The sequence below is a fragment of the Portunus trituberculatus genome, chromosome 50 (assembly GCF_017591435.1).
Source record: "Portunus trituberculatus isolate SZX2019 chromosome 50, ASM1759143v1, whole genome shotgun sequence".
In the NCBI taxonomy this organism is placed as follows: domain Eukaryota; kingdom Metazoa; phylum Arthropoda; class Malacostraca; order Decapoda; family Portunidae; genus Portunus; species Portunus trituberculatus.
This window is the reverse complement of record NC_059304.1, coordinates 24,113,229-24,140,410: the sequence shown is the minus strand read 5'-3', so window position 1 is coordinate 24,140,410 and position 27,182 is coordinate 24,113,229. Positions and strand designations below refer to the sequence as shown.

Below are 27,182 nucleotides of genomic sequence, written 5' to 3'. Positions count from 1 at the left end.
GAGGCCTTCTGCCATGTCTTACTAGTGTTGCGTTTCTTTATGTAAAGGGAATTACAAAAGTGGGCCAAAGGTGTGCTTATTTTCATTCCAAAAAAAAGAGAAGCTTGCGCGGTCTTGGCTTCATGCTATCAAGCGAGCAGACTTCACCCTAACCAAAAACAGCAAGGTAAGTAAACTAAACCAATGTTTATTGTATACAACTAGTATAGTTTTATCCACATTATAATACAGGGTGTAACACGAGTTTCTGCGAATACTTCTAGAGGTGAAAATACAAGTTTTGTTTAGTCGTGGGGTGAAATTCAAGTGCATGTGGCGGGGTGACCGTTACACCGGCTGGGCCGGTCGGGTGTTTTATGTTATAGAAACACTATATCAGCTTACTCCACCTTACTGTAAGTGTGTGGCATTTTGTATATATTTTCTTCCTTTGGAAAATCACACAGCACAATCAAAATTTATTTACCATCACCGTTTTAACGTGAAATTTCAAACAACTAATTTTCTGCTAGATAGCCTCACTACCGCCTTCCTGCCAGGGGAGGTGGGTAGCGTTTTATTTTATTTGTTACTAATTACAGACATGTTAACATTGTGTAATGTTTACCGGTAAATTCCTAATCTGTAATACCACTTGTCTGATCATGGGATACTGTAACACCCACAAATTTGCAGAAATGATGATTGAATAACTCACTACTTTTCACCATCGAACAATCTGCATAACTCACTATCATTTCTACAAGTTTTGGGGTTTAGCAATATTCTGCAATGAGACGAGTAGTATTGACTGAGAGGTAATTTACAGATAAATTTGACACAGTGTTAGAATGTCTGTAATTACTGACAAATAAAGTAATAGGCTATACAGGGACATCTTGCCTGCCTGAGGGAGGCTACCAGCAGATCAGCTGTTCGGAATTTCACACCGAGATTGACAGTAAATAAATTTCGATGGTACTGCATGATTTTGACAGACAAAAAAAATTCTGTTGAAAGTACCACACACTTACAGTAAGGTGAACATGGTGTTTCTACGAAATAAAACAATCGCCCGTACCAGCCACACTTAAATTTCACCCCACAACTAAACAAAGCCTCAAAAGTCATATGAGTATAGAAAATTTTTTACTTCGAATAACTTGTACTTTCGCCTCTAGAAGTATTCGCAGAAACTCGTGTTACACCCTGTATAATGAAGTGATGATATCAGTTTATGATATATTTAGTGTAGGTGAACATAAGGAACCTTGGCTACTCGAGTACTACCTTAGGTTTGGTTAGGATAGGTAAGGGTAGGTTAGGGCAGGTTAGGTTAGGTAATGAAACAAATGTATTGAACAATATAAATGTTTTGAAATCAAGAACAGCTTTTATGCAAATTAATTGTTGGTGAGATAAACAGAGAAAGGTGGGCAATAACCTATCTTAACCTAACCTAACCTAACCTAGCTTGCTGGCTTAAAGGGGTGTTTTTAGCTTGATGGTCTAAAGGGGAGGGGGGTTAGCTTGTTGGTCTAAAAGGAGTGTTTTCAGCTTGTTGGTCAGAAGGGGTTGTTTTTAGCTTGCTGGTCTAAAGGAATATATTTAGTGTGCTGGTCTAAAGGGGGTGTTTTTAGCTTGATAGTCTAAAGGGGGTGTTTTTAAGTTGCTGGTCTAAAGGGTATGTTTATCTTGCTGGTCTAAAGGGGATGTTTTTAGCTGGATGGTCTAAAGGGGGTGTTTTTAACTTGCTGGTCTAAAGGGTATGTTTATCTTGCTGGTCTAAAGGGGATGTTTTTAGCTTGCTGGTCTAAAGGGTGTGTTTTTAACTTGCTGGTCTAAAGGGTGTGTATTATAATACATATATATACATTATCACCACAGGTGTTGGTGTATAGGGCTTATGCTATTATTTAGCTGACTGTGTTATTTATCATAATGAACTCTTTCAGGTATGTGAGCTGCACTTTTGGCCAGAAGACATGGAATGTGAGACCTCCTTCTTCGACGAGAGGACTTTGACCAAAGTCCAAGCCAAGTTGAAGGTATGTTTATGATATTAAAACTGCAGTGTTTGGCTGGATTTAATCCAATGACCATAGACTTTCCTAGGGTTAACTCAATAAAATAGGTAAGCAAGTGTGGCAATCCAACTACTGGCCACAGTGGCCCTGTGACCTGGGGTACTGACCAGAATCAGCTTCATCATAAGCTTAATTAATTAGAATTGATGGTACAGGATAAGTGGCCACAGTGACGCTCACCTTAGTAAAGTAGGCCTATGAGTATGTCTCCATCAATATTTTTTTTACTCATACTATAAACTACTGTAAATATTTTTTATTTTATTAGCTGAACAAAATATATATTATTGTGAGTATTCCTTGCTAGGTATAGTTCTCTACTAACTGCTTGTATTGGTGTTGTGAATTATTTAATGTATTTAAACCAAGTAAACACACAGTTATCTGATTATTTTAAGAAATGTTGTAATTTGAGGTTCAGTTTGAAAATTCTTTACATTAAATTATAATAATTATTCGTCTCTCCACAGCATCCAAGACTGCGACAGGGAGTTGTTCCCTCACAACTTCCCAACTGCCCCGCTTATCTCTCACTGTCACTAGTATCTGTGAGGGAATCACCTGACGAAAGGAGATCCAGGATGGAAGAGATTGCAATTGAAGAAGCCCTTAAACAGTGTTGTTGACCATGAAGAACTTAAGGAGCGAAGAAAATGTTGAGATTTAGATGAACTGGTCAAAAAATTAAAACATTTAGATAAGTACTGGAAGATTATTGAGAGAGAAGATTCAGTAGTGGTTTGCCATGTGACTGCCAACCCTGAGCCCAAAATTAAATGTTCAGTAACAATCAGCGATTCAAGTAGGGTAAAAGTATTTTTGAGAGTGTTGAATTGGAAAGCCTAGGAAATTACAAAATCCCTTCAGAAATTTATAGCATTGACTCACTGGAAGAAATTTTATGTAACCTTCGGGAATGTGACTTTGAACAACATATGAGTAGCAGTACTTGTCCTACAGACTCTAAATTCATATTTCTCCTACAATTAGTCATTTCCATCTTGACACAACTGCAAGAAACAAGCACTAAGTACAGAGACAATTTGAAATTTATATGTGAACAGCTCCACCTTATGACAAAAAAGAGACTAAGTTATTCCCCTGAGTTCATAGTTTTCTCATCTCTTATGTATAACTGCTCCCCCCAAGGTTACAGATTACTCAGAAATGTTGGCTACTTGATCCTCCCATGTTATTCAACCATGCGACTACTGTCTCTTTCTCTTAGCATGAGTCCAGTACCAGAACAACAAAATTGTCACTTCCTCTCTTACATAAAAAAGAAGTTTAAATTTTTTACCCAAAATGATATGACTGTTTCCCTGATGATTGATGAAATACACATTAAGCAATATTTTGATTACAAGGGAGGAAATGATGTTGGTTCTGCTTTTAATTGTGATGAAGCTGCCAAGAGTGCTTTCGTTTTCATGATAAGTAGTGTGTGCTCAAACTTTAAAGATATTGTTCATATTTTGCCAGTTAGAACTTTAAAAGCAGAAATTCTTTTCACATTCATAAAAGACATTGTAATTGGCTTGGAAAAAATTGGATTCAGAGTGATATCTGTGGTGACAAACAATAACGGCATTAATAAGAAGGCCATGTCATTCTTTGCTAATACTCACAACTTTCCATAGTATATCCTCACCCTTCATTGAAATCTAGACCTCTCTTTTTTTTTGTTTGATGCTGTACACTTACTGAAATGTATTCGGAATAACTGGCTTGGCCAAAGAGATAGTGAAAAAACTATGAAATTTCCATATTTTCCGATTGATGGCTTTAGTCATACAAAAGAAACTTGTACTGCACCCTTCGACACACTAAAGAAACTTCATTCTTTGGAAGCCAATTCACTCCTAAAACATGCATAGAAACTTAATCTTAAGTCGTTGTGTCCCTCCAATTTAGAAAAACAAAATGTCACATTGGCTCTACGAATATTCAGCGATTATGTCACTGAAGCCCTGAGGTCTGTCAGAAAAAAGTACAGCTTGCCTTCTTTTGAAGATGTTGCAAATTACATCTCAATAATCATCACTTGGTGGACAATAATGAATGTAAATTCTCCTTGTAAAGGTAAGCGCCTCAACAACAAGTATGCGCGTCCACTAACAAATAATTCAAGTGATGAAAGTTTTGTGTTTCTTAACAAATTTTCGATTTGGTTAAACCACTGGGATTCCATGACAGAAATTGGGGGAAAATTAACCAGAGAAACTTTTACAGCTTTAAAACACACTACTAATGCGATTATGGAATTAACCAGTTACTGCATTAATGAGTTAAATATGAATTTTATATTAACATCAAAATTTCAGACAGATCAGTTAGAATTTAGGTTTAGCCAATACTGCCAACTTGCTGGGTGCAACTATAACATATCTGTCAGGCAAATATTCGAGTGTGAAAAAAAAATCCGGATGATGTCTGTTTTAAGTTTACCCTTCAAAAAACAAGAACATAACACTGTCAGAATTTAAAGAATTTGTATGGGACAATACTGATGTAAATTCCATTTCCGATGAAGAAATGTTCCATATTGATGTAACCGAAGATGATGTTGAAACAAGTACGGATGTTCTTTCAGTTTTAACATATTTGGCAGGTTACTGTTGTTTTTCTGTTTTTAAAAAAAATTAAGTGTGCTTCTTGTAAAACTATTTTAACTATCAATAGCTCTACCTACCAAACTATCATTATATTCAAGGTATTAGCAGAGGTGCATTGCTTTATCCTGATGAATATGTTGTAAATATCATCATGTACAACTACATAGTAATCAAGAAGCTTACAGAAATGCCAGATTTTTGTCATTCATTGAAACAGAGAGCTATGGCAACAAAGTTAATGCTGAATGTTTTGGCAGAAAATGATGCTTTACTCCCACTCGAGAGTTGTCAGAATAATCACAGTATTGAAAAAGTAGAGAAACTATTAGTCTGGGCTTCAACAAATTCTCTTCTTAATAATTATTGTGCCAAGGAAAATGATCTGCTGGATGAAAATAAAAATCAAGGGAAGAAGAGGAAGATGCAAACACTATTGTAAGAATTGTTATACTTCACATTTTAAGACAGTTTCACATGTTTTTAAGTCATTTCAACACAGTTTGGCATGTTTTGAGAACATTTTAAGACAGTTTGACATGTTTTAAAGGCATTTTAACTGTTTGGCTTGTTTTAAGACATTTAAGTCAGTTTGACATGTTTTAAAGGCATTTTAACAAAATTTGGCATGTTTCGAGAATATTTTAGAACAGTTTGACAAGTTTTAAAGGCATTTTGACACGGTTTAGCATGTTTTGAGGACATTTTAAGACAGTTTGACATGTTTTAAAGGTATTTCAACACAATTTAGTAAATTTTGAGAACATTTTAAGACAGTTTCACATGTTTTAAAGGCATTTTAACAGTTTGGCATGTTTTGAGAGCATTGTGGGACAGTTTGTGTATGTTTTGAAGGCATTTGGGACTGCCTTCCATACACCCTTCCTAATGTCATTCAATTATTAGAAAATACACACACACACGCACACACGCGCACACACTTTTCTGGAGAATCTTGGATATGAGACTGAGGAAGTGGTTCATAACCCAGAAAAGTACAGTAAGAAAGGACTAAAGAAACTTACGTATGAGCGGAATGTAATGTATTCCAACATAAATGGAGTGATATCGGGGATTTTAGAACTCAACGATTACTTGAGGGACAAGAACCCAGATATTGTGGGTCTTACTGAAACAAAACTGAGAGAGGGAGAAGACCTGATGATGGTTGGAGAAGGGAAATATAATGTTTGGAAAAGAAATAGAGTAGGTAAGATGGGAGGAGGAGTGATGTTGCTGGTTAAAAAAGATATAAAGGTGGATCAAGTGAAAGAAGGTATGGGAAAGGCAGAAGTGCTAAAGATCAGAGCAGAAACTAATGAAGGAAAAAGAGGCACTACATAGTGGTGTACGTACCACCTAAGACAAATGCATGGTCAGTACAGGAATATGAAGAAATGATAAGTGATACAGGAACATGTCTGGAAGAAATGTTGGGTGGCTGTGAACGAACTATAATGATGGGAGATTTTAATTGTAAAGAGGTGTGTTGGGAGGACTGGTCAATGGAAGGATCAGAGACAACATGGGGAAATACACTATTGACACTGGCAATGGAAAATGTGTTAACTCAGTGGGTCAAAGAAGATACTAGGTTTGGAGGAGAGGGAGCATCGTCAAGACTGGACTTGGTCTTTAGTACAGAGCCAATGGTCATTGAGGAGATGAGGGTGGAGTGCCCTTTAGCAAAGAGTGATCATGCAGTTTTGGAGTTCAAGGTGATAGATGAAGAGAAATCTAGAAGAAATGAAGAATATAAAGTGGGAAGATGGAATTATGCCAAGACAGATTTTGGAAACCTAAAGAAATTCTTTCAAGAGACAAATTGGATGAAATTCAAGAGTGCTAAGGAGCAAATGAAAAGTGGAAGGAATTTATAAAAATATACAAAGAAGGTGAGAAAAATTTGTACCAATAAGACAACATAGAAGTTGGAAAGCAGGACTGGTTTAACGATAGATGTGAAAAGGCTAGAACAAGAAAAGAGGATGCATGGAAGAGGTGGAGAAGGAAAAGACGGATTAAGCAGTGGGAAAGTTACAAAAGAGCAAGAAATGAATATGTGTTGATTAGAAGAGAAGAAAGAAAGAAACAAGAAAAGGATATAATTGATAAATGTAAAGACCAACCAAGGCTTTTTACAGACATGTGAACAACAACATCAAAAATAGAGAAAGTATTGAAAGTTTAGAAGTAAATGGAGTATGCAGTGAAGATCCCAGGAAATGGCAGAGGCTATGAATGGATGCTTTCGGAAGGTATTCACAAAGGAGACTGCTTTTGACAAACCACTGGTAATGGAACAGAAAGGGATTATGAAGGAGTTTCAAGTAACTGTGGAGGAGATCAAGAATATGATGGGGAGTTTAGAAGTGAGAAAAGCTGTGGGACCTGATGGGGTATCAGGATGGATTTTAAGAGAATGCAGGGAGCAACTGGCAGAAAAAGTTTGTGAAGTAATTGATGCCTCATTAAGGGAAGGTGTAGTGCCCCAAGACTGGAAAAGAGCTAACATTGTCCCAATCTATAAATCAGGTAACAAGAGAGACCCATTGAACTATAGACCAGTGTCACTTACAAGTGTGGTAGCTAAGATGTGTGAGAGGGTGGTGAAGAATAGATGGACAGACTTCTTGGAGAAAAATGACATACTTTGTGAGTGTCAATTTGGTTTTAGAAAAGGGCGTTCATGCACGACAAACCTGATATGTTACTATTCGAGGGTGATAGATGTAATACAGGAAAGAGATGGTTGGGCTGATGGAATATATCTGGATTTAAAAAGGCCTTTGATAAGGTACCACACGGAGACTGATCTGGAAACTTGAAATGGTAGGAGGAGTGCATGGCAGTTTACTAAAATGGATGGAAGACTTTTGGTAGGAAGAGAAATGAGAACAATAATTAAGGACAGACCATCAGAATGGGGCTTGGTGGAGAGTGGAGTTCCACAGGGATCAGTGTTGGCACCAGTAATGTTCGCGGTCTACATAAATGACATGGTGGATGGGGTGTCCAGTTATGTGAGCCTATTTGCAGACGATGCAAAATTGTTAAGAAAAGTGAGATGTGACAAAGATTGCGAACTACTCCAGGAAGACTTGGACAGAATATGGAAATGGAGCTGTACATGGCAAATGGAGTTCAACACGACAAAATGCAAGAAAATAGAGTTTGGCAAGAGTGAAAGAAGAATCAGGAGTATGTACAAGATAGGAAATGAAGACATAAAACCAGTCATGAAGAAAAAGACCTTGGGGTGACAATTACCAATGACCTATCGCCAGAGAGACATATAAACAAAATAATTGGAGAAGTATTGAACTTATTGAGGAACATAAGAGTGGCGTTCGTATATTTAGATGAAGAAATGATGAAGAAAATAATTACTGCAATGATAAGACCGAGGCTTGAATATGCAACAATACAGTGGGCTCGAACTTAAAGAAACACATAAGGAAACTAGAGAAAGTACAGAGGGCTGCAACAAAAATGGTGCCTGACTTAAGAGATTTGACTTATGAAGACAGACTGAAAAGAATGCAACTTCCGACCCTGGAAAACAGAAGAGAAAGGGAGACCTGATAGCAATATACAGAGTGATGATTGGCATGGAAAAATGGATAGGGAAGATCTGTGTATGTGGAATGAAAGAATGTCGAGAGGGCATGGGAAAAAACTAAAATGGCCACTTATAGGAGAGATGTGAAAAATATAGCTTCCCTCATAGAAGGGTGGAAGCATGGAATAGTTTAGACGTGGAAGTGGTCAACGCAAGGAATATTCATGATTTTAAGAAAAAGCTGGACATTAATAGATATGGAGACGGGACAACACGAGCATAGCTCTTTTCCCGTATGTTACAATTAGGTAAATACACACACACACACACAGGCCTGGCACCACACACACACACACACACACTCCCAGGAAGAGTGGAATGGATAGACCCGTAAGAAATAAGTTCCCAAATTCAAAATATGCCGATGAGGCCCAGGGAGCAAAACCAAAAGTAGCCATTTAAAATATGAGTCCATCTTCAACAGGGGCAACAATGCAAGGTAGATTGGTAATATTAGAGAAGAAATTTGAGGAGTTGGTGAAGGAGTTAAAAGTTCAAAGGAGTGAGGATGAGCAAGAGAGAATTCCGCAAGGCTTTGAAGGAAAGTCAAGAGATTGGAGGAAAATGAAAAACGATTGGTGGATGAGAATGCACACTTGAGAGAGGAGGTTGAAAAATACAAGAGACGGTTGGAGGAGAAAATGGAGAAAGTTGTAAAGGAGAAAGATGACTTTAAGGAAATGATCAGTGAGCAAAGTGAGAAGTTTAAAAGAGAGTGGGAACTGAAGAAAACACAATGAACTGAGTCGAGGGAAGTGGAGATGGTTGGATTAGAAGAAATAATCAAAGATTAGTTGAATAAAGACAAAAAAGAAAGGTCTAAGGAATTGGTTAATGTTATGAAGAACAAGGAAACATTGATAAGAGAAATAGCAGAAAAGAAGAAGAGTGTGATAATATTTGGGATGAAAGAACAAAATATAACATATAAGCCTAAGAGAATTAGAGAAGAATTGAAAACGGTAAGAGATCTGTTCAAAAATCTAAATGATGATGAAAAAAAAGACCTACAAGAAGAAGTGAAAGAGATCCATAGACTGGGTCCGTATAAGGAGGGAGTAAGGAGACCGATTAAAGTAGTAGTACTGAAGTCACAACAAACTGCGGAGGACATTTTATATAGAACATCAAAATTAAGAGAGGTAGAAGGTTGTAAAGAGGTGTACGTAAGAAAAAATAGGAATGAGGAAGAGAGGAGAAGATATAATAAATTGTTGGAAGAGGCGAGAAGGAAAAATGATGAACGGTCGGAAGAGGAAAAGGAAAAGTTTTTTTGGAGAGTTATAGGAGAGAGAGTCAGAAAATGGTATGTGGAAAGAAGGAATGCAGAGGAACCCCTAGAGGGAGCAGTGGGTGGACCGTAATAAATACTAATATAGATGGGATACTGTCAAGGAGATTAGAATTACAAGACTATGTGATGGTGGAGAAGCCTGATATAGTGTGTTTGACAGAGACAAAATTACATGAAAAAACAAAGGTAAATTTGGATAATAAATATAATATATGGAGAAAGGATAGAGAGGGTAAAGGTGGAGGAGGAGTTATGATTATGACGAAGAAGGAGATAAATGTGGATAAGGTTTGGTATGGGAAGAACAACGCAGAAGTGATAAGCATAAGGTTAAAAAGTGATGGAAAAGAATTAATAATCATGGTGACCTATGTACCTCCTAAAACAAATTCTTGGACATTAAGGGAATACGACAATATGATCAAGGATACTTTACAGAGTTTGGAAAGTGTATTAACTGGAAAAAGAAAGATGATACTAGTAGGAGATTTTAATTGTAAAGAGGTGGATTGGGAAAATCTAGTAAGTGGTGTTGGAGAGGAAGCATGGGAGAGAGATTCTTAATCTAATGATGGAAAATATGATGGAACAGAGGGTGAAAGAAAATACTAAATATAGAGGAGATGATGAACCGGCTAGACTGGATTTGGTGTTAACACGAGAAGTGTACCTATGTGGGGATATACAATATAAATGTCCATTGGGGAAGAGTGATCATGTGGTTGTGGAAATGCAGATAACACAGCGAAGGAGAGATAAGACATACAGGAGTGGTAGATTGAATTTTAGAAAGATGGACACAGAAAATTTGCAAAATTATTTTAGAACATTAAATTGGGAGATGTTACAAATCAGAGAAGTGCAAAAAAAATATTAAATTTTTATGAAATATTATAAAGGAGTTATGAAATTTGTACCAAAGTATAAACCGAGAGAGGAAGGAAGAAAGGATTGGTTTAATGCAACTTGTGTTAAGGCTAAGGAAAACAGAGATGTGGCTTGGAAAAGATGGAAAAAGAACAGGAATATACTAAATAAGGAGAATTATAGAGTGGTGAGAAATGAGAATGTGAGGGTAAGGAGGGAGGAAGAAAGAAAATTTGAAAAAGATATTGTAGACAAGAGTAAGGAACATCCAAAATTGTTTTACAGGTTCATAAATGGTAAACTTAAAAAGAGAGAGTCCATTGAAAGATTAAAAGGAGAGCAAGGGATAGTAGATGACCCTAAGAATATCGTGGAATTGCTAAATAATAGGTTTCAACAAGTATTTACTAAAGAAACAATGTTTGTAAAGCCTCAAAATGTACAAGGAAATGTGCACATAGATGACATTAAGATACCTAAAAAGGCGTTAAACAAAATGTTGGAGGAACTTAAAGATGATAAAGCGATGGGGCCAGATGAAGTTTCAGGTAAATTATTGAAGGAATGTAGAGAAGAATTGATTGATCCATTATATGATATTATAAGGTGCTCATTAGAAATGGGAAGTACCGGTGGAGTGGAAAAGAGCTGAAGTGGTACCCATTTATAAGCGAGGCAGTAAGGAAGAGCCTCTTAACTATAGACCTGTGTCTTTAACAAGTGTGGTTGGTAAGTTTTGTGAGAGGGTGATAAAGAAATATTGGATATGGTTCTTAGAGGATCATAAGTTATTATCGGATCATCAATTTGGCTTTAGGAAAGGGAGGTCATGTGTAACAAATCTACTGAGCTTTTATTCAAGAGTGGTTGACAAAATACAAGAGAGAAAGAGATGGATGGACTGTGTATATTTGGATTTGAAAAAAGCTTTTGACAAGGTACCTCACATGAGACTGCTATGGAAATTAGAGATTTATGGAGGACTGAAGGGAAAATTGTTAAAATGGATGGAAAACTATTTGAGATGGAGGGAGATGAGAACGGTAATAAGGGATGCAAAGTCGGACTGGTTGGTGGTGGAGAGTGGAGTCCCACAAGGCTCAGTGCTGGCACCAATACTTTTCCTTGTCTATATTAATGATATGCCAGAGGGAGTAAACAGTTATATTAATTTGTTTGCGGATGATGTGAAATTGTGTAGGTGTGTGAAGAGTGAAGAAGATTGTGAAATTTTACAGGCAGATCTGGATAGATTTGGGAGTGGAGCAAGAGGTGGGAGATGGAATTTAATCTGAGCAAAAGTCATGTAATGGAGATGGGAAGAGTGGAAGACGGCCAAGAGGGTCATATAAGATGGGTGAAGGAGTAGTGTTGAAAAAGGTGGAAAAGGAAAAGGATTTGGGAGTGATAATACAAGACCATGGGCAGTTTGAGGCTCATATTGACAAGACGTTTGGAGAAATATATAATTTGATAAGAAATATTGGATTAGCCTTTCATTATATGGATAAAGATATGATGAAGAAATTAATTAGTACTGTGATTAGACCAAGATTGGAATATGGTTTGGTCCCCTTATAAAAAGAAGCATATAAGGAAGTTGGAGAGATTGCAGAGAATGGCAACAAAAATGGTTCCAGAATTGGCAGAAATGACCTATGAGGAGAGATTAAAAGAAATGAATTTGCTTACCTTGGAACAAAGAAGAGAAAGAGGAGATTTAATACAGGTTTATAAACTGTTGAATGGACTGGATGAAGTGGATAATGAGCAAATGATGTTGAGAGAGGAAAATTTAAATAGAACTACGAGATTGCATAGTATAAAGATAGCCAAAAGGAATATGCTTGAAAGATGTGAAGAAATATAGTTTCCCACAGAGATGTGTGGAGGTGTGGAATAGTCTGAGTGAGGAGGTGGTGTCAGCGAGAAGTGTGCATAGTTTTAAAGGAAAGTTGGATGTGTGTATATATGGAGACGGGGCCACACGAGTATAATACCCAGGCCCTGTAAAAATTACAACTAGGTGAATACACACACACACACACACACACACACACCATAAACAACTGTGTTTGCTGTATATGATGTATAATGATTGCTGTGTAATCAATAAATATGAATTACTATTACTATGTATATCTGATTGATTGATTGATTGATACATTTATTGTTGAATTAATAAATAATTACAACAAAGGAGGAGGATGGGCCTTGAATGGGCAAAGACTTCAGGTTAAAGTATCACAAAAATAACTCTGGACAGTATACACAACAAGAATACAAGTATTTCAATAAATAAATACAGATATTGCACGTCTTATTGCCTAAGACATCCTACAGTCTGGGAGCAAACTGAGGATATTCCCTGAGCATATCCCTGAGGGTGGCAGAGTCTAGGAGATGGTCAATGAGGCTGTACAACTCATGCTGACCTTGTGGCCTAAATTTAGCAATGAGAGGACATTCTATGATATAGTGACGCAGAGTGTGTCCCCTTGGTGTAGCAAAGACAAAAAGGAGAAGCACTGACTTCCCAAAAGTATTTGTAGCCTAATCTGAGCCTCATTGCCACCCTGTCATGTGATGCAGTGTGTCTCCTGTAGGTGTAAGCACAGCTCTGGGAGACACGTGCATAGTGAAGACTAGTGCTACTGTATGGCAACAAAGCTCCAACTGATCACTAATGCTACTTTGTACAAAGTCCTTAATGCTACTCTTAACATAAAGAGTGTATTCAGTGAGGGTCCACTGTGTCATCTTGTAGGGCACACTGAGCAAGGTGGTCTGCTTTTTCATTTAAGGGATATACATGAGAGGGTATCCAAGTGAAATGGACCGTGGCACCGGCACCTTCTAGGGCGTGGATGAGATCAAGACACTTATTAACTAGATCACAGTCAATGGGGGAGGTGGATTGAAGGGCGTACAATGCAGCCTGACTGTCAATAAAGAAATATACATTCTTATGGAGGCGCCACAATGTGAGCGCCTCCAGTACAGATACAGTTCTGCTCTAGTGGAAGACATGGGTGCTGGGAGCCGCCTGGAAACCTCAGTGTCAGTGTAGAGACTGGCAGAGATGTAGTCACAGATGAACAGACATAGACCTGCTGATTGACTGAATCACAATAAACATGAATAGCCTGAACATGTGGGTACTTGGACAATTTAGTCATGAGCATGTCTTGCAGCACATGAGGGAGCCAGTCGCTCTTGGATTGATGCAGAGAGTGAATATCAACACTGACATGGTGAGAGTTCCAGGCGGGTTGTAGCGGTGACATAAAAATGTTAATACAAGCCTCAGCTACACCTACACTTGTCAGTACTCCCAAGATCTTCCTGAGTTATGGTGTTGTAGGAGTGCGAGGACCATGATACAGGGTGTCAGTGATCCCTTTAGAGAGTCAGAGCCCGTGCATACCATCCGACTAATTGTGGGACAAGTCATTTCCTGTACCCTACACATAATACTCGGCAGGTGCAGTTCAGCTCTGAGGACTTCAATCCGTGCAGTCCTGGGGCATTCCAAGATTATCCGCATGGCTTCATTCTGTACAAGCTCCAGAGGAAGGAGTTGGGTGGCACTAAACTGTATTAAAACAGGGGCGGCATAATCAATAAGGGACCGTATGACAGATATATAGAACATTCTTAGGACTAGAATGCCCGCCCCCAGGCCCCTGTTGGCTAGCAGCTGAAGTGATGCTAGCCGTGGCAGACAGAGGTCTCGAACATAGTGGACGGCTTGAAGAGACTTCCTAAAGCTCATCTGAACACCCAGGTACTTGTGTATGTGAACTCTAGGGATGGGAATGTTATTTACAGTGGGCAGCTGAGAGACTTTACCTGTAGCTTGAAATTTTGTTTTACATTCATTAATCACTAGTCCCATTTGGACACACAACGTTGCCAGTTGTGACAAAGCAACCTGGAGAATCCTGAGTGTGGGGCAATGGAGGAGTATGTCATCAGCATATATGAGGACCTGGGTGCCCTGCGGAAAGGAACAGCGTGCAATTTTGTCCATTAAAACATTGAAAAGCATTGGACTAAGGACTCCATCCTGTGGTGTTCCAAGCTCAAAAACTTCCTCAGAGGAGACTGCACCTTGAAACCAAACCTGTGCTGTTCTATTGTACAAATAGTCCCTGATTCATCCTAATAATCTACCTTTGACACCTTTGAGAATGAGTTCCTCCATAATAACATCTTTGTTGGCCCTGTTGAAGGCATTGAGATCAACGAAAGCTCTGCAGGTAGCATCCTTATTTATAAGACACTCAACAAAACAATGACTTGTAGAGTGACCTTTTAGGAAGCCATGTACGTTGAGAGAGTACATGGAATTGTATATAAGTCTGTTCAATATTACCCGTTCCATCATCTTACACAGACAGCTGGTGAGAGAAATAGGGCGAAAAGTGCCATCACCTTTGGGTATTGGGATGACGATGGCTGTTTTCCAAGAGCGGGGAAGCTTGCCTGCAGTGAAAGACATGTTAAATAAATCCAAGATAGGGTTGTCTATCTTTACCTCCAGGAGAGCATTGAGGATATCATAAGTGATGCCATCCTTGCCAGGAGCTGTTGACTTTCTCTCTCTCTCTCTCTCTCTCTCTCTCTCTCTCTCTCTCTCTCTCTCTCTCTCTCTCTCTCTCTCTCTCTCTCTCTCTCTCTCTCTCTCTCTCTCTCTCTCTCTCTCTCTCTCTCTCTCTCTCTCTCTCTCTCTCTCTCTCTCTCTCTCTCTCTCTCTCTCTCTCTCTCTCTCTCTCTCTCTCTCTCTCTCTCTCTCTCTCTCTCTCTCTCTCTCTCTCTCTCTCTCTCTCTCTCTCTCTCTCTCTCTCTCTCTCTCTCTCTCTCTCTCTCTCTCTCTCTCTCTCTCTCTCTCTCTCTCTCTCTCTCTCTCTCTCTCTCTCTCTCTCTCTCTCTCTCTCTCTCTCTCTCTCTCTCTCTCTCTCTCTCTCTCTCTCTCTCTCTCTCTCTCTCTCTCTCTCTCTCTCTCTCTCTCTCTCTCTCTCTCTCTCTCTCTCTCTCTCTCTCTCTCTCTCTCTCTCTCTCTCTCTCTCTCTCTCTCTCTCTCTCTCTCTCTCTCTCTCTCTCTCTCTCTCTCTCTCTCTCTCTCTCTCTCTCTCTCTCTCTCTCTCTCTCTCTCTCTCTCTCTCTCTCTCTCTCTCTCTCTCTCTCTCTAGATAGATATGAAGGATGATGGTGGAGGAGGAGGAAGGAGGAGGATGGTGGTGGTAGTGGAGTAGGAGGAAGGAGGAGGGGGAGGAGGAGGAAGAGGAAGATCAGAGAGATTGCTATGCTACATTTGCTACGTGAATTGAGAAAATTAAATAAAAATAAAGATCAGACACACACACACACACACACACACACAAGATTCAGAGGAAACGACGAGCTGGCGAGATTGGACCTAATTTTTACAAGGGCTATACAAATGAATGATGATATAAGATATAAGTGCCCATTGGGAAAGAGTGACCATGTAATATTAGAAATAGATATAGAAGAGGGAAAGGAAGACAGAGACGATTCATACAAAGGAGACCGATTAAACTACAGAAAGGCTGATATTGAGAATCTCAGGAACTATTTTAAAAATGTAAACTGGGAGGAGATGGAAAACTCAGAGATGATGCAAGAGAAGTATAACTTATTTTTGGAAATATATAAAACAGGAGTCAGGGAATATATGTCCCAAAATATAGACCTAAAGAAAAAGGAAAGAAAGATTAGTTTAATGCAAGGTGTGCTAGAGCAAAGGAGAAAAGAGATGGAGCATGGAAAAGATGGAGGAGAAATAGAAATCCAACAAATAAGGAAAACTTCAAGGCAGTGAGAGATGAATATGTTAAGGTAAAGAAGGAAGAGGAAAAGAACTTTGAAAAGGACATTGTCGAAAAATGTAAGGCGCAACCAAAATTGTTCTATAGATTCTTAAATGGAAAAATTAGACAAAGAGAAACAATAGAAAGGTTAAAAGGAGAGAACGGGATGGTGGAAGACCCAAAAACTATGGCAGAACTATTAAATAATAAATTCCAGGAGGTCTTTACTAAGGAATCTAAATTTGAAAGGCCACAGGGTAATAGAGAGACAGTCTATATGAAAGAGATTAAAGTGACCAAGCTTGAAATAAAAGAATTAATGAAGGAACTGGATGAAGACAAGGCAATGGGACCAGATGAAGTCTCAGGCAGAATACTGAAAGAATGTAGGGAAGAACTAGCAAGTCCTATATACAACATCATAAAATGCTCAATAGAAAATGGAACAGTACCAGTAGAATGGAAAAGAGCTGAGGTGGTTCCCATATATAAGAGTGGAAGGAAGGAAGAACCTTTAAATTACAGACCGGTATCACTAACTAGTGTAATATGCAAGATGTGTGAAAGAATAATAAAGAAACAATGGATCAAGTTCTTTGAAGACAACAAATTAATATCAAATAGCCAATTTGGTTTTAGGAAAAGACGGTCTTGTGTAACTAATTTACTGAGTTTCTATTCTAGAATAGTTGATAGAGTACAAGAGAGAGAGAGAGATGGGTTGACTGTATTTATTTGGATTTAAAAAAGGCGTTTGACAAAGTGCCACATGCAAGATTACTATGGAAGTTAGAGGAGAAGGGTGGCTTAAAAGGAAGCACATTGAGATGGATAGAAAATTATTTGAGGGGGAGAGAAATAAGGACGGTAGTTAAAGATATGAAGTCCAAGTGGAGAGCAGTATAAAGCGGAGTGCCACAAGGGTCAGTATTGGCACCAATACTTTTCCTCATTTATATTAACGACATGCCAGAAGGAGTGAACAGCTACATAAATCTGTTTGTAGATGATACGAAACTGTGCAGAGTTATAAAGCAAAAAGAGGATTGTGAAATACTGCAAGAAGACCTAAATAAGATATGGGAATGGAGCAAAAAGTGGGAAATGGAATTCAATGTGAACAAAAGCCATGTCATGGAAATGGGAAAGAGTGAAAGACGACCCGTGGGAATCTATAAGATGGGAGATGGAGTAGAACTGGAGAAAGTAAAAAAGGAAAAGGACTTAGGAGTCACGATGAAAGAAAACAATCAACCAGTAAGCCATATTGATAGAATTTTTTAGAGAAACATATAATTTGCTAAGGAATATTGGAGTAGCATTTCACCACATGGACAAAGAAATGAAGAAGAAATTGATAAGTACTTTAATAAGACCCAGATTGGAATATGCAGGAGTAGTGTGGACTCCTTATAAAAAGAAACACGTAAGAAAATTGGAGAGACTACAAAAAATGGCTACAAGAATGGTTCCAGAATTTGAAGGGATGACATATGAGGAGAGACTAAAGGCTCTGGATCTACCAACCCTGGAACAAAGAAGGGAGAGAGGAGACCTGATACAAGTTTTTAAATTGATCAATGGAATGGACCAAGTGGATAATGAGAAACTGATCCTGAGAGAAGAATATGACATTTGAAGCACAAGATCGCATAGTAAAAACCTGAGAAAAGGAAGATGTCTGAGAGATGTTAAAAAATATAGTTTCCATAAAGATGTATTGAGACGTGGAACAGTTTAAATGAAGAAGTAGTGTCTGCAACGAGTGTGCATACTTTTAAAGTAAGATTGGATAAGTGTAGATATGGAGACGGGGCCACACGAGTATAAAGCCCAGGCCCTGTAAAACTACAACTAGGTAAAACTAGGTAAATACACACACACACACACACACACACACACACACACACACACACACACACACACACACACACACATAGCTCTTTTCCCGTATGTTACAATTAGGTAAATTAGGTAAATACACACACACACACACACACACACACAAGAAGCAAGAACTCAACAGAAAGGATAGAGTGATGATAGTTGGAGACTTTAATTGCAAAGAAATAGTGTGGGAAGACTACGAAGTGGTGAAAGGTGGTGAGTGGGCAGAAGAATTGTTAAAGGTAGCAACAAATAACTTGATGACACAGTGGGTGAGATCACCAACAAGGTGCAGGGGACAAGATGTTGCAGCAAGGTTGGATTTGGTATTTACCAGGGAATCTCTAAAAGAGGAAATTGAACATGAAAGTCCCTTGGGGAAAAGCAATCATGATGTCCTAAGCTTTGAGCTGGATACAGAATTAAGCACGAATAAGATTGTGGAACGCAGGGAGGAAAAATTAAATTATACTAGGGCAAATTATAACCATATAAGGGAGTTCTTTAATGAAATTGACTGGTCCGTGGTATACCAGGAAAGAGATATGCAATTGAAATATGATAAATTTATGGATTTGTATAACTCTGCTGTGAAAAAGTTTGTGCCATATTACAGAAAGAGGACTTTAAATAATAAACAGTGGTTTAATAGAAATTGTGAAGAAGCAAAAAAGAACAAAGAAAAGGCATGGAAGAAACTTAAGAAAACAGTGATGTATTATCAAGGGAAGGCTACAAAACAGCAAGGAATAGATATGTTGAAGTAAGGAGAACAGCACAGAAGGAATATGAACAGAGGGTGGTGGAAAACTGTGATAGTGACACAAAAATGTTTTACAAATTCATAAATGGAAAGCTAAATAAAAAGGGAGGCAATAGAAAAGGTAAAAAACGGGGAAGAAGTATATAAAGATGCTGGAGAGATAGCTGAAATTTTGAACGACAACTTTTGCAAAGTGTTTACAAAGGAGGAGCATTTTATGGGAGGAAGGCCTATGGAAATAAAGCAAATGCAGGACATCATGGTTACTAAGGAAGACGTAAGGAAAATTATAAGCAATCTGGATATTAATAAATCAATGGGGCCTGATGGCATATCTGGGAGGTTGCTAAAAGAATGTAAGGATCAATTGTTGAACCCCATATTTGATATTGTGGATACCTCCATACGAACAGGATTAGTCCTGAAAGAGTGGAAAAGAGCTGACATTGTGCCTATATATAAGAATGGTAGTAGAATGGAACCGCTAAATTATAGACCAGTATCGTTGACTAGTATATTGTGCAAGGTATGTGAAGAAGTAATTAAAGCTAAGTGGAGTGAGTATCTAGAAAGTGAAAACATTCTGAGTGAAAGGCAGTTTGGTTTCAGAAAAGGAAGATCGTGTGTATCCAATTTATTATGTGACTGACATACTGCAACATAGAGAGGGATGGGTGGATGCTATCTACCTGGACTTGAGAAAGGCCTTTGATAAAGTACCACACAATAGACTGATGTGGAAACTAAAGATGACTGGAGGAGTAAATGATAAACTAGCAAAATGGATGGAAAATTACTTAATGGGAAGAGAAATGAGAACAGTGGTGAGAGGAAAGAAGTCCGAGTGGAAGAAGGTAACCAGTGGAGTTCCACAAGGGTCAGTGCTTGGTCCCATCATGTTTTTGATTTATGTTAATGATATGCCAGTAGGAATTGACAGTTATATGAACATGTTTGCAGACGATACTAAAATTATGAGGAGAGTAAAGAATGTGGAAGATTGTAACAAGTTACAGGAAGATCTTGATAAAATATATGAGTGGAGTAAAGAGTGGCAGATGGAATTTAATATAGACAAGACCCATGTTATGAAAATGGGAAGAAGTAGATACAGACCAAACTGGGATTACAGACTGGGTGATGAGAAAATTAAAGAGACCAATGAGGAGAAAGACTTAGGAGTAACTGCAAAACACTTTGTCACCGGAGAAACACATTAACAAGATTTTTTGGAAAACATACAACATGCTTCAAAATATTGGCCTTGCATTCCACTACCTAGATGAAGGAATGATGAAGAAGATATTATGCACCTTAATAAGACCCCAGCTAGAATATGCAGCATGTGTCTGGTCACCGCATATGAAGAAAAATGTGAAGAAGGTAGAAAGGGTACAAAGGCTGGCAACAAGGATGGTACCAGGACTCGGAGTTAGACTATGAGGAAAGACTGAGGAAGCTGGGGCTGACCACATTAGAAGAGAGAAGAACAAGAGGAGACATGATAACTATGTATAAATTGGTGAACAAGATTGACATACTGGATAGAGAGTTGATAAAGGTGACCACAAGTAATTATCTCCGAGGACATGGAAAAAAGCTAATAAAGGACATCTGTCTAAATGACATGAGAAAATACAGTTTCCCGCATCGTACCATTGATAAGTGGAATAAACTGAGCAGTCATGTCGTTGACGCGGTGTGTGTCAATCAGATGAAAGAGAGATATGACAGGAATGGACAAGGAGACAGGACACAGAGAGCTTAGCTCGGGCCCTGTAATACACAAATAGGTAAATACAAATAGGTAAATACACACACAATGGGGTGGTGACATTCTGAGGTCACGGGGAGGGACAGGGCATGGACCAGGAGGGGAGAGTCAAGTGGGTGGAGCTTTAAGGCTTAGTTTTTGAGGGAGTTTAACCAATCCAAGGGAACCAGAAGCCTTCACCTGGTGTGGATTTGCCAGATATCGCTGCTGGAAAATATATGGGCTAAGACTGGCAAGGAGTTTACAGGCCGCAACTGTACATGTTAACAAAGTAAATAATTTCACCCACAGTGTGCAAGCAAACGGTAATAAATTCAATACCCTCAGTGACCCCCATTTCCATGAAGTTAACTGGAATCCCATGTTTAATGTAAGTGGCCATTCCCGACTACTGCCGTCACCACAACTGAGGGTGTGGGAGGCATAACCTCGCAGCTCAGGCACCCTTGGCCCTACCTCCTGTAAGGCAATAATGTCAGGCTTATGGAGAAGGACATGAGAATGTAAGTCAGTGAAATGGGCATGTAGACCATTGACATTCCATGTTAGGGTGCGGAAAGTCTTACTGTTCATCGTGATGGTGTTGCATCTGTGTCTTCAGGCCATCTACTTCCTGTGTCAGGCGAGACATCTGCTCCATCAGCATCTGCATGGCTACTATCAGATGTCCCTGGTCTGGCTCGGGGTTGGCAGTCTTCAAATGTCCCTGGTCTGGCTCGGAGTTGGCAGTCTTCAGATATCCCTGGTTTGACTCGGGGCTGGCAGTCTTCAGGTGTCCCTGGTCTGGCTCGGGGTTGGCAGTCTGGGCTGGGATTGGGCTGTAGCACCGCTTCTTTCGGCTGACCAGTGTCCATTCACCTGCAGCATCCTCCTCACAGTCTGCCACAGGGGCCATCCCTGAGAGGCTCCGGGGCTGTCGTGTGGTTCCCTTGACTGGCTTGACGGGAGTATCCATCCTCGGTGTGGGTGCAGCATGCAATATATACAGACTTGTGCAGTGGAGGTATGGGAACACATCGACATGGCAAGAAGGGTGACAGGAGGAGAGGTGCAATTACAACAGAACATTATCACAGAGGAAAGAGTGGTGAGGTGTCTAGGAAAAATGAAGAGCAAACGAGCTGTGGGGACAGATAATATTAAAGGAGAAATGTACAAGGAGATAGGAAATAGCACAGTATTAAAGGAAATATTAGCAAAGGGAATGAAAAGTACATTAGAGTCAGGCCATGTACCAGCAAGCTGGAAAGAATCAAGGACAGTGATGATCCTTTTTTTTTTTTTTTTTTTATACGTAGGGAAGAGGACCAGCCAAGGGCAAAAAAAAGAAAGTTAGAAAAAAGCCCACTTGAGCGCTGGCTCTCCAAAGAGTAGAAAAAGTGCCAAAACCGGCAGCCAGAATTAGGGGAGCAAATGCCTCGATACCTCCCTCTTAAAAGAAGACAAGTTGTAGGAATTTGGAAATACAGATGCAGGGAGGGAGTTCCAGAGTTTACCAGTGAAAGGGATGAATGATTGAGCGTACTGGTTAACTCTTGCATTAGAGAGTTGGACAGAATAGGGATGAGAGGAAGAAGAAAGCCTTGTGCAGCGTGGCCGCAGGAGGAGGGGAGGCATGCAGTTAGCAAGATCAGTAGAACAGTTACCATGAAAATAGCGATAAAATATAGAAAGGGATGCAACATTTCGGCGGTGAGAAAGAGAGTGAAGACAGTTAGTCAGAGGAGGGGAGTTGATGAGACGAAGAGCTTTCGATTCCACCCTATCAAGCAAAGCTGTGTGACTGGAACCCCCCCAAACATGCGAAGAATACTCCATACAGGGACGGATAAGACCCTCATACAGAGTAAGCAGTTGGAGGGACGAGAAAAACTGGCAGAGACGCCTCAGAACACCTAACTTCATAGAAGCTGTTTTAGCAAGAGATGAGATGTGAAGTTTCCAGTTAAGATTATGAGCAAAGGACAGACCAAGGATATTCATTGTGGAAGAGGAAGACAGTTGAGTGTCATTGAAGAAGAGGGGATAGTTGTCTGGAAGGTTGTGTCGAGTTGATAGATGGAGGAATTGAGTTTTTGAGGCATTGAAAACTACTAGATTTTCTCTGCCCCAATCGGAAATTTTAGAAAGATCGGAAGTCAGGCGTTCCGTGGCGTCCCCGCGTGATCTGTTAATTTCCTGAAGGGTTGGACATTTCTGAAAGAACATGGAAAGATGTAGGGTGGTATCATCAGCATAGGAGTGGATAGGGCAAGAAGTTTGGTTAAGAAGGTCATTAATGAATAATAGAAAGAGAGTGGGTGACAGGACAGAACCCTGAGGAACACCACTATTAATAGGTTTAGGAGAAGAACAGTAGCCGTCTACCATAGCAGCAATAGAGCGGTCGGAAAGGAAACTTGAGATAAAGTTGCAGAGAGAAGGATAGAAGCCATAAGAGGGCAGTTTTGAAATCAAAGCTTTATGCCAGACTCTATCAAAAGCTTTTGATATGTCTAACGCAACAGCAAAAGTTTCACCGAAATCTCTAAAAGAGGATGACCAAGACTCAGTAAGGAAAGCCAGAAGATCACCAGTAGAGCGACCTTGACGGAAGCCATACTGGCGATCAGACAGAAGATTGTGAAGTGACAGATGTTTGAGAATCTTCTTATTCAGGATAGATTCAAAAACTTTAGACAAGCAAGAGATTATAGCTATAGGACGGTAGTTTGAGGGGTTAGAACGGTCACCCTTTTTAGGAACAGGCTGAATGTAGGCGAACTTCCAGTAGGAAGGAAAGGTAGAAGTCGATAGACAAAGTTGGAAGAGTTTGGCTAGGCAAGATGCAAGCACAGAAGCACAGTTTTTGAGAACAATAGGAGGGACCCCATCAGGATCATAAGCCTTCCGAGGGTTTAGGCCAGCAAGGGCATGGAAAACATCATTACGAAGAATTTTGATTGTAGACATGAAATAGTCAGAGGGAGGAGGAGAGGAGGACAAGCCCAGAATCGTCCAAGGTGGAGTTGTGAGCAAAGGTTTGAGAAAAGAGTTCAGCTTTAGAGACAGAAGAGATGGCAGTGGTGCCATCAGGATGAAATAAAGGAGGGAAAGATGAAGAAGTGAAGTTATTTGAGATGTTTTTGGCTAGATGCCAGAAGTCACGAGGAGAGTTTGAGTTTGAAAGATTTTGACATTTCCTATTTATGAAAGAGTGTTTGGCAAGTTGAAGAACAGCCTTGGCATGATTCCGGGCAGAGATATAAAGTGCATGAGATTCAGGAGATAGAAGGCTCAAGAACCTTTTCTGGGCAACCTCTCTATCATGTATAGCACGAGAATAGGCTGAGTTAAACCAAGGTTTAGAAGGTTTAGGTTGAGAAAAAGAATGAAAACAAGATGCCCAAAAGCCAAGGATTTGAGACCTAATGCATTAACTAACGTTGGGTATAAACTAATGATGTCAATCATAAGAGATAGCTTAGAAGATCATATAACAAAGAACAGGTTAGAGAATGAAACGCAAGGAGGTTTCACAGAACGTAGTAGAATTGAAAACATTTTTGTTCTAAAATACTGCATACAAAAATCTTTCAAGATGAAAAAGACGTTGATTGTAACATCAATTGATTTTGCCAAGGCATATGATAGCATAAAGAGGGAGAAATTAATAGAAGTCCTGATGGAAACTAAAATAAACTCAAAATGTATTAATTTAATAGCCAATGTATATAACAATGATAAGACCAAAATTGACCTAGGAGAGGAAGAAAAGCTGGATATAGACATGACAAGCAGAATAAGGCAGGGATGCACAGTGTCTACCACTCTTTTCAAACTGATTACTTTTAAAATAATGCAACAAATAGAAGATTTAAACAAAGGCTACAGGGACGAGGAGTTTAATATAACATCGCTTTTCTTCGCTGACGATGGAATGTTGTTAACCAGCAGTGTGGAGGATACCAAACACGTAATAAAGAAAATGGAGGAGATAGGAAAAGAATTTGGGTTAGAAATAAACAAAGAGAAAAGTAGAATAATAATATTTAACATGAAGGTAAGACCAGAAAATATTGAAAATATAGAAATAAAAGATAGATTTAGATATTTAGGAATCACTATAAATGACAGCATTAATTGCTTCAAAGTGCAGAAGGAGGAAATGTTAACAGAGGCGAGAAAGCTGGCCAATATGACGAGGAGCGTAATAGCAAGAAGTTGCTCAAAACTACTCCTTGGAAAAACTTTTTGGAAGAGTGTGGCACTTCCCTTCATTTTATATGGAAGTAGCATTATAGACTTTAATGAAATGGAAATTAGTAAGCTGCAGAGGATAGAAAATGGGGTTTTCCGGCAAATTTTAGGAGCACCAAGCTATACACCTATAGCAACCGTGAGGGGGGAAGTTGGAGCATCTAGTGTGAGTTCAAGAGTGAGGGAAGGGCAGCTAAAATATCTAAGATATCTACTGGTGGAAGGAAAAAGACTTGGTGAGAAGGGTAGCAGAGGAGTTGGTGGAGAGTAGGCAAGGAGATGGATAAAAGAGTAGCACAGGAGCTAAAAGATCTGAGAGAATTAAGACTACTGAAAGGAAGCATACAAAATTAAACAAAGGAAAGTATATCAAGCATAATGAAAACTAAGGACACACAGGCATGGCGAGAATCATTAAATGATAAAACTAGTGTAACTCTGTACAAAGAACACAGGAAGGAGATTGGAGGGCAAGATGAGGTATACACTAATGACATAGCATCAGATATCCTATTTAAATGTAGAACAAACACCCTAAAATTAAATGATAGGAAAAGATTTTCAAATGAAAGCACAGACTGTTGGCTGTGTAGTGGTGACAACGAAAATTTAGCCCACTTCCTTCTCTGGTGCCCTGCCTATGCCACAGAAAGACAGATAAATAAAACATTACAACAGCCATACCAGGAAAATACTGAAAAAATAATAGGGGATCTGCTTTTTAATAATACAGACATACAAGAAACAAAAACAACTCTGCAAAAATTTTGGAATGTAAGACTAAAGAAGATCAAGGAAATAGAAGACGATAACAGAAACCAATAAGTGAAAGAAGAAAAGACACGAACAGCCAGAAAAATACATCAGGGAGAGCTGATACAAAGGCATCTCTCCTGACCTATAACTCAACTCAACTCAACAGTAGGAAAAGTATTTAGTGGAGTGCTGAATGAAAGATTGTGTAAATGGATTGAGCGAGCTGGAGTGTTAGGTGAGGAACAGAATGGTTTTCGTGTGGACAGGAGGGCTGAGGATAACTTGTTTGTGGTAAATGAAATGATTGAGAAAAAAAAGAAAGGAGGGAGGCAAACTGTATTTAGGTTTTTTGGATATAGAAAAAGCTTATGATAGGGTGGATAGAGAAATGTTAGTCAGAGTCTTAGGAAAGATTGGGTTGAGTGAAAAAATAATCAACATAGTGCATAGCATGTATGTTGACACCAAAGCTAAATACAGACTAGGAGATATAGAGACAGACTGGATGAAGAGTGAGAGAGGAGTTAGGCAAGGATGTATTCTGTCACCAACCCTTTTCAGTTTGTATACAGAAGAGTTAGTAGCCAGATTGAGAAGAATGAATGCAGGAGTAAGAGTGGGAAATGAGAAGATAGGTGTGCTCCTTTATGCAGATGATGTGGTGGTCATGAGTGAGTCAGCAGTTGAGTTGCAGAGAATGTTGGATGTTGTGGATGGATATGGGAGAGACTTTGGAGTTAGGTTTAGTAGTGAGAAAAGTAAGATGATGATAGGGAATAAGTCTGAGGATGAAAGCAATGCAGTATGGAAAATTGGAGAGAATGAGATGAATCAGGCACGAGAATATAAGTACTTGGGGATGTGGGTGAGTCCAAGTGGGTGTGAAAAGACAAAGAATGAAAAGTTAGGTTTAGTGAATCAGTGGGTAGGAGGATTGGGGAGTGCAGCAAGAATGAGAGCAAGCAAATATGATGTGCTGAGAGAGGTGTGGAAGAATGTGGCTGTGCCCAGCATAATGTATGGTATGAATGTGATTACATGGAATGAAAGTTAAATTGACAAGCTAGAAGTGGGACAGAATAGAATAGGTAGAATGGCATTGAATGCACCAAGGTACACAGTAGTAGAAGCTTTGAGAGGTGATATGGGATGGAGCAGTATAGTGCTCTTCAACCTTTTGTATTCATAGAAATTATTTCAATGCTTCTATGTGACATACTTTTATCTATATATAGTACTTTTGGAGCCTGTTTTGCCATAAAGAATTTCACTTGTATGCATTATGTAGAACAAAGTGACCAATAAATGATCTTATCTTATCTTATTTTAGGGAAAGACTAGTTAAAGCCACACTTATAGGTACAATGTTAATTTGGAAAGAATGGATGATGAAAGAATAGTAAGGAAGGTGTACCTGTGGAATGAAAGTGGGAGTCAGTGGAGGAAGAGGTGCATGAGAATGACA

General features: G+C 39.1%; 1 long non-coding RNA gene across 1 annotated transcript; it reads left to right on the top strand.

Moving 5' to 3' along the window:
* Positions 1 to 1,758: 1,758 nt before the first annotated feature.
* LOC123500070 lies at positions 1,759 to 4,869 on the top strand. Its single transcript, XR_006673165.1, has 2 exons — positions 1,759 to 2,027; positions 2,537 to 4,869. It is a non-coding gene; the product is annotated as an uncharacterized LOC123500070 (long non-coding RNA).
* The last annotated feature ends 22,313 nt before the right edge of the window (positions 4,870 to 27,182 follow it).